This window comes from Bos javanicus, chromosome 21 (genome assembly GCF_032452875.1).
Source record: "Bos javanicus breed banteng chromosome 21, ARS-OSU_banteng_1.0, whole genome shotgun sequence".
Classification (NCBI taxonomy): Eukaryota; Metazoa; Chordata; class Mammalia; order Artiodactyla; family Bovidae; genus Bos; species Bos javanicus.
Window position 1 is genome coordinate 33,693,248 of NC_083888.1, and position 9,143 is coordinate 33,702,390.

Here is a 9,143-nt window from a genome sequence, read left to right on the forward strand (position 1 = left end):
AGGGCCCATTCTGGGAGATAAAGCTGATCAAATAAGACCCTGTGGGAGCCTTCTTCCCTCCCCCTCCTTGGTTTCCCGCCTCCCGCCCCTCGTGCAGGCTTTTGGAGATTTCTTTTTGGCTGTGCCATGCAGCATGTGGGATCTTCCCCCACCAGGGATCGCACCCGTGTTCCCTGCATTGGGAGCACAGAGTCTTAGCCACTAGACTGCCAGGGAGGTCCGATCCAGGCCTTTTGGGATTTGCTGGGAGATTTTCCTGAGCAGTAACTCCTGGAGAGGGGACTGTGGCAGACTAGGGACAGTTCCCCTCTCTGAATCTGGTTCTTCCCTCTCCCACACGTGCCTTCCCAGGGTGACCTAGGTGGCACCGGGTGCTGAGGCCAGGAGTTTGGGCGACCCCAGTGAGCTCTGGGCTGGGGGCAGAGACCTGGGATCTCCACCAGCCTTGGTGATCCTGGGCAGACCTGGCCTTTCCCGAGCCTCATTCTCCTCCTATGGAAGAGGACGGGGCTGGACAGGGCCTCTGAGAGGCTTCTTCTTGCACACTGTAAGGGGATCTAAGACTAATTTGGCCTTTGGAAGGAGCTCAGGGTCAATGACTAGGTCAGTCAGGTTCCTCCAGGTCATAGCTGGGCTGCAGCAGCATAGACTGACCTTTCCTCAATCCCTGGATGGTGGTGGAGAGGGCAGAAGGAGTGGGTTCTGGGAGTGGCTAGTGGGGAAAGTGGGTCTCAAGCCCTGACCACACCTGGATTGCCAGGCAACCTCTAGGAGGTCCCTGCCCTCTCTCTGGACCCCAGGAAGTGCCCTCTTTCCTGTGGTGAGTCTCTTGGCTCCCCTGTGGGCCTACATCAGGGGACCTGAGGAACAGAACACACTCTTTTGTCTCTATGGAGGCACCCCAGGAGAGGCCAGGCGGGCAGGAAGCCATGTGCATCAAGGCATGGAAGGAGCACATGTAAATCCCATGTAAATGAGCCGGTGGGGAGGGGCTGGCCGGGCCCTGGGCTGCTGCCCTGTTTTCCCCTGACTGGCCAGCCACACGATGGGCCTTGGGGGTGGTGGGTGGGAGGACTGTAAGGTTGGGCCCTGGGATCATGGAGATCCACACAGTATCATGGCAGCAGCACCAGCCTCTTGGGGGCCAGGTCAGGGACAGGAGCCAGGCCTATCCTTCTGCCTTCTGTCTTGTGCATCCTGCCCCAGGGGCACAAAAGAGACAGCAAGACCGAAAAACCAAAGCTCAGCTTTCCCGGAGAAGTCGGCAGGGGATGGGGGACTCCTTATGCCTCCCTCCACTTCATAATTCTAAGGGCCACTAAAGTTTTCCCTGGGTGACCAGTATCCTGCCATCTCATGGGTCAAGGCTACTGCCTTCTCATCTCTCTGCTGCTTGAAACCCTTTAACGATTCTCAGCATTCAGAGCCCCAAGCGACCTGATCTTCTCCAGCCCCATCTCCCCTTGGTCCTCCACCTTCCTCTGCTGGAGACAGTCTGTGCCTTTTCTTCTCTCCGTGCCTCCCCTAGAATGTCAGGAGGAGGAGGGGCCAGGCAGAGGTTGCAGAATGACCTCACAGGAGTCCTAGACCCCACTCGGCCTCCACATCTCTACTGCTCAGTCCTGAGCTGGGGGGAAGAAGGAGCTTTAGGGGGAGGGCACCCGGAATCAGGCCCCGGGGTCCTGGCGAGGGGAGGCGCAGGCCCTGCCCTCAAGCCCTTGCAGCCTGGTAGGGGAGGCAGATACGGAGCTGGGTGGTGATTGTACATGCGAGGGCCCATTACTTCATGGGAAATAGATGGGGAAACAGTGGAAACAGTGTCAGACTTTATTTTTTTGGGCTCCTAAATCACTGCAGATGGTGACTGCAGCCATGAAATTAAAAGACACTTACTCCTTGGAAGGAAAGTTATGTCCAACCTAGATAGCATATTCAAAAGCAGAGACATTACTTTGCCAACAAAGGTCCATCTAGTCAAGGCTATGGTTTTTCCTGTGGTCATGTATGGATGTGGGAGTTGGATTGTGAAGAAGGCTGAGTGCCAAAGAATTGATGCTTTTGAACTGTGGTGTTGGAGAAGACTCTTGAGAGTCCCTTGGACTGCAAGGAGATCCAACCAATCCATTCTGAAGGAGATCAGCCCTGGGATTTCTTTGGAAGGAATGATGCTAAAGCTGAAATTCCAGTACTTTGGCCACCTCATGCAAAGAGTTGACTCATTGGAAAAGACTCTGATGCTGGGAGGGATTGGGGGCAAGAGGAGAAGGGGACGACAGAGGATGAGATGGCTGGATAGCATCACTGACTCGATGGACGTGAGTCTCAGTGAACTCCGGGAGTTGGTGATGGACAGGGAGGCCTGGCGTGCTGCGATTCATGGGGTTGCAGAGTCGGACACGACTGAGCGGCTGAACTGACTGAACTGAAGGTGGGAGGAGAACCAACCCATTTTGGGGGAGATGTCAGGGAAAGTGCAGAGAGCACCTTTAATGGTGAGTAGATGGTGGAGAGGTCACTGATGAATGGAAGAGGGAAGAGCATTTGCAAAGACCTGGGGGTGTGCAAGAACTTGGGGTGTTATAGGCTTTGTTGCAGTAATGTGAGCTCCAGAAAGACAGAGGGACATTGTCAGTTGTGGTCACAGATGCATCTCTAGCACCTAGAAGAGTTCCTGTGATACATTCTTGTTAGTTGAATGAATAAGATGAAAGAGGGGCAAGGTTCTGGAAGTGAGGTTAAATTACTCCATCAGTTCCTGGGGCCAAGGCCCTAGATCTTTATCCAGTCGGTTCTAGGGAGTCTCTGAAGGGTTTTGAGCAGGGGTGGGTGGGTGATGACGGTAATGATGATAAGGATGATGGGGATCTGAGATCCAGTTTTTCACACACTGTATCCCAGCCTCCCTCACTCCAAGCTCACCACTGCCCGACACACACCCCCTGACCCCCCTCCCTCCCAACACACACCCAATCCTCAGGCATTTCCAGCTGCCTCCACAGCCCAATTTTAGCTTCTCACTATCTGGAAAAGCAAGTGGAGAGTCTGGGATGGGTTTTCCCAGCTAGGGTCTGGCCAGGAGGTCTGTGGGTGTGGGCTGGTGGAGTGCACCTGAAATGGCTAATTCAGGCTCAGGAAACACTCTTCTGTTGATATTATTTAACTCTGGGAGGAAGAGGCCTTGGGGAATAAAACAAAAGCAAAACCCGCATTCTCAGGGTCACCAGTGGCCATGAGCCAGCCCACATGAGAGGAAAAAGCACAGGCTCACACCCAGGAGATTCTTGTTGATGTTCTGATATCTTTTTGTAGGATGATGCCCATGCCATGGGGTCACTAAGAGTCAGACACGACTTCACTCTCACTTTTCACTTTCATGCATTGGAGAAGGAAATGGCAACCCACTCCAGTGTTCTTGCCTGGAAAATCTCAGGGACGGGGGAGCCTGGTGGGCTGCCGTCTATGGGGTCGCACAGAATCGGACACGACTGAAGCGACTTAGCAGCAGCAGCAGCAGCAGAAGCAGCCCATGCCAGAAGTGCTAGACCCACACCTGATTAAAATCCCAGAAGTCAGGGTCAGGCTGGCAGTTTTCTCAGGCTGGGGAAGATGAATGGGCTCAGAAGGACTAGGTCGAGATGAACACATACGTGCTCGGGGTTGGGTTGATAACACAAAGGCAAACACGTGGCCTGCAACTTCATCCAGCTCAGAGGTCCTGCCCAGGTCCACAGCAGACACCTATCAGTCATGGCTTTCCTTTCTCCTGAGCTCAGATGAGCAATTTTCTCTAGAACTGCCTTCTAGAACAAGCCCTTGAAATGTAACTCGACTGAATTGAAATGCGCTGGAAGGATAAAAAGACATACTGGATTTTGAAGATGTAATATGAAAAAAATAATTTATCTGTTAATAAATTATTATGTTGATTACACGCGGCAGTGAAAATGTTTTGGATATATTGGGTTATATAAAATATATTATAAAAGTCTTTCTTCCCTGTTCCTTTTAACTCCTATTTAATTTGGCTATTAGAATATTTGAAATTATCTGTGTGGCTCAAATACATTTCTATTGGGCCACACTGTGGTAGCATACCTGCTTTGTGAGGGAATTTCATCATTTTTGCTCACAGCTAACCCTCCATCCTCTAGAATGGTGTCTGGCACATAATAGACATGCAAATGGTTATCTGTGGATTGAATGAATGAAGCCTTGTCAACATTGCTGTTCAGGGAGCCACCACTGAGTGATCAGATGGAATGTATTTGTTAACCTGCTAGAATCCCCTGTCTGTGTTTTCTGATTTTAGAGCTTCATCATCCTCTCCAGCCTTTCTTGATACCCAGGAGGGGCAGCTGGAGATGAACTTGGGTGAATGCCCTGTTCCACCAAGGGTCCTCTGAAAGGGAACTTCCTGTTTCTTCTGATAAGGAAACAGAGCAGTGTGCAAATGATATGGAAATCCTTCCTGGGTGTTTGCATGTCTGGGTGTACTGGGCATACTTCCGGCCCACTTCCTGGCCCCAGCTTCTGGTCTCTAGGGACAAAAGAGAAAGCTTGGGAGATCTTGAGTCCCAGGTTGAGCCGGGGCCACTTTAGTATTTTCCCAGTGAGCAAAGGCTGTAGCATCCTCAGCTCTCCAATCCATCAGGAGCCTAAAAATAGTCTGCAGTTCCAGCCTCCTCCACAGCCAATCGAGCAAAGCTAGGCCCTGTGCCCGCCAGCTCCTCCACAACCCAGACTGTCTGCCCTAGCCGCCAGCCCCCGTCTCCCTGGCCGAGGTCTATCCTGGCCCCTGGGGACCCTGAGCTCAGCGTGCCCACTGTCAGGCCTGATGAGGGTTTGCTTACTGCTCTGCCCTCCTAAGCAGACGGGACCCCGGACCTCTGGACCCTTGGACCTCCCAACTCTGTGCTCTGTTCACTCTCCTGTTCTTGAGGGGATGTTGGCCAGACACAGAGGAGGGGAGGGTGTTCCAGGCAGTGCAACCAGCACCTGTAAAACCCAGTGGTGTGAGAGACCATGGCATGTGGGGAGGGGTGAGCCGTTTGGAAGGGCTGGTTGAACGAGATGGGGCTGGAAGGTGGTAGGGCAGGTCTGGCAGCTACCTCCCTCGCAGGCATGGGTACTTCGGGTATCTCTGTCCTGCCCCACAGGGAGGGAGCTGCACCTCTTAGATGTGGCAGCCCATCTGTGTGGGCTGTTGCCCTCTGTCCCTGCCAGGAGGAGTGTTCAGTGCCAGGCACCTGCTCCCCTGTACGGGCCTTCTATACTGATGGCCTATGGGAAGCTCTGGTGCCTTCCAGATCTGAGCTTCTGGGGTCCCTGCCTGCTCCTCAGGGCTGGAAGTAGGCAGGTGGAGCTCCCCACTGAGGCCCAGAGGAAGGAGGGACTCAAGGCCATCTGGAGCACTTGGCAGAGTTGGGACCGGAACCTCTGAGTCCTGATGCCCAGCTGGGACCTAGCCCTCACTCTGAGGCTGGGGCACATCCTGGTCTGCATGTAAAGGATGGGGTTTGTGGGCCCCCACAAAGGGGAGGGCCTTTCCGGCGGCAAGAGTGAGAGCGCAGGTGATGCTGCTGGTCCATGACGGTTTCCCCACTTGGGCTAAGCCGGGTGCCAGGTGCAGGAAGTGGGGGCAGCGCATGCCACAGCCACTTTCCGTTTCTGCGGGAGTGATTTTGGGGGAAATGCTCAGGTCACGGAGCAGTTCTTTCCATGTAGTACCCAGAGTCTTATTTCTGAAGACTTTTCTTGCCTGACGTCTTCTGTTAGTCCTCAGAGGCAGCTAGCCAGTGTGGGCATAGCCTTCCCCTAGCAGTGAGACGAACTGATGAGGCCAGAGGAAGGGAGCCAGAGCTACCTGGCCCATCAGAAGCTGGCCTAGAACCCAGGATTCTTGCCGTCCCCCCAGCCCCTCGTACCTCTCGCAGCACCCTCCCCCAAGGAAGCAGAGGTGGGTGTGATCTAGAGGCTTCTCTTGGCCAAGGCGAAGTTGTTGAAAAAAATATTTAAGATGTTTGAGGTTTTCTCACCCCCTACGGCCCTCTTCATTTCCTAACAGGTGGGAGCCCCACTCAGCGTTCACAGAGGCCACCAAAAAGTATAAAGACTGTTTTAAGACTTTTGCTCCTGGTTCTGGGGCCTGTCAGAGGTGCTCTCCTCCCCCAGCGACCTGAGGAATCCAGAGCTGCAACTCTCCTGTGCCCTGGATAGCATCCTGGGGACCTTAGACCCATTTCCCATGTGAAGAAACCACAGACCTGGGGGAAGACCCAGACTGGCTCTGTGAGTGAGAAGGTGTGGGGTTGCTGACATCTTAGCCCTGATACATCTTTTCCTGAACTCCACCTGCTGCTTACTCACCTCCCCTGAGACACCCTCACTCCTACCCCAGGTCATGGGTAGAAACACAGGCAGAGTGTCCATGTAATGAGAGAAGAGTCAGGTGCCCTGGCAACCTGGCAAGATGGAACTGCGGGCTTCTTTATCTCTTGTGTATACACATAGCAAGCCCATGGGGCCACACACATTACCTGCTCACGTGTACACACTTGCAGACATGTGCATCTATGCCCATGCACACCCATTCATAGAGCCCTCCCCCTTGGGGTCCTGTCCACCTACTCAGATAAGGGGGGGCGGTCATGAGGCTCTCTTTTTGTGTGACTACAGCCTCAGGGTAGACCCACATCTAATTTCTCAGCTGTTCCTGCCTCTCTGGCTCTGGCAACTGGGAGCTTGAAGATCTAGGCTGGGAACCCTCCACTGATATTTGGGGAATTTAGTGGGGATCACTGGGCCAACAAGACCTACAGAGAGAAAGAGAGAGAGGTGAGCAGAGGAGATGGAACAGGAAGATGCCATGTGGAGCTGATGCTTGGCCCAGAGGGTGTTCTGACCCTCCCCTCTTGGTGCTCCTTCCCTGTCGGCCTGCTGAGATGTTCTATGACCCGTCTGGGAACTGGGAACAGAGGAGAACTGCACCACAGGAGGCCCAGGATGAGGTGACTGCAGGCAGGAAGGCTAACTGAATGTGTACCCTACCCATGGAGAGCTAGGGCTGGATGTCCCTGGTGAGTACATGGTGGGGTCATGGGTGCAGAAGGCCTCTGTTCCCATGCTTTCAGGACAATGGGCCAGATAAGACCAGGTACTTTGGTTTCCTGGGCGGGCCAGGGCTTTCCTGAAATACCCAGACTTCCTGGTCTCCCAGGGTTGAAGCAATGACATGGGAAGAGAGGGGATTGTGTAGGCAGGAAGCCCCGGGACACACTGAAGGCCTGCTCTGCCCTTGCGTGCGAGCTCAGGGTGGTCCCCAGAGCTGTTTTTGCCTACCCTACCTCAGCACATAACTGGCTGTGTGTTCAGAGCTGCCCACTTACTGAGCACCTAAGTCCAGGCTCTTCATGCAGTAGACTTGTGAAGGGCAGGAGGAGCCAGGGCTGGGCACCTGGGAGGGGGTACCTGTCACCACTGGGGCAGGAGCTAATGGTCCTCCAGGGGGCTGACCCAGCAGGGGCCCAGAGATCTCCTGAAAGGTGTCACTGATCTCCACTCTTTGTCAGCAAAAGGCATTGGTCAGCCAACCCCCTGGCTGGTCTTCAAAGGGCAAGATTATGAGGGCAATGTACAGACTGGATAAGAGTGACTGTACATCATTTGCTTGGGACTATTCTAGAAGTTTTACATGAATCATTTTAGTGTCCTAACCAGCCCTATGAAGTTGATATTATCCGTTTTATTAGTTAAAGGATCTCAAGCACAGAGAGGGTAAGTGGTTTACCAAAACTTCAAAGCGAAAAAAAAAAAAAAGGATTAATCCTGTCCCTACAATAACCAGAGTTTCAGGCTGTTTTATCTGATCTCATTCACTCATTGCGTAGTTATGTTTTAGGCTCCTCTGCTGGGCTTGTGGTGACATAGGATATATATAGCAGAGGTGAGCGTATATGTAGGCGGGGGATCACTCTGGCAAAATGAAAGAGGTCAGGCCTGGGTCAGTCCCCAGGGACCAGGGCTCCTCACGCGCCATCTGCTCAGACCCGATGCTTGGACATCAGAAGAAGCTAACGTGACCACTCATTCTAAAAGGCTCAGTATGGGGAGGGCCAGCTGCCAGTGCATCCTCTGAGGGACAGAGACAGGCTGCGTGGGGGCCCAGCTTCCCTGCTCTGGCTGGAAGGCTGTCACAGGAAGGTGGGGAGGGGATTGGCCTTCTCCTTTTGCTGTTTCCCACCAGGACCATTTCAGGGAACAGCTGCTTTGGGGGCTGGAGGGAGCCCACATCCTGCTTCATCACCATACTGAGAGCATTTGAGCGCAAGGACCTCCATGGAGGCCCAAAGGTGAGTAAGGTTGAATCAGGCTGACTCAGTGGAAACCTCTGCCTACTAATGTCTCCAAGCCGGATACTGCAGCCAGACCAAAGGAAGAGCCTCCCAACTGCTGGTCCATACAATGTGGGAGTGCAAGCCAAGGGAAAGACTTCCGGATGGTGCCCCAGCCTCAGGCTCTGTCGTACCTCATCCTACCCTGGGAGGCAGACTCCTCATGGGGAAACTGAAGGAGGAGATGGACCTGTGTCAGAGCCCAGACTGCAGCCAGTTCCCTAGTCCCTTTGTCATGAGGGCACCTGCCCTGAAGCTGGGACGCAAGGAGAGGGCTTCATCCTCCGACAAGGCCCTCTGGGTCTCTTCTCCTCCTGACTACTCCTTGCAGGCTGAGTCTGGGGGCAGGGCTAGGGTGTGAGGGTGTGGTCTTCCCTGGGACAAAGAATGGCTCCTGTGGAATGGTGTTTTCAGAGAGACACAAAGAGATGAGCAAACAAGCCAACCAGATGGGTTTGGCCTTTCAACTTGTCCCTAGGGAGGTTGTTTGCCTTTATTTGTTTATTGAGATAAAATAACCCTTTTGAAGTACACAATCTAGTGTGTGCTAAGTTGCTTCTGTCATGTCCAACTCTTTGTGACCCTTTGTACTGTAACACGCCAGCTTCCTCTGTCCGTGGGATTCTCCAGGCAAGAATACTGAAGTGGGTCACCATTTCCTTCTCCCGGGGATCTTCCTGGCCCAGGGATGGAACCAGAGTCTCCTGCATTGGTAGGCGGATTCTTTACCACTATATCTACATCGCTGTGACC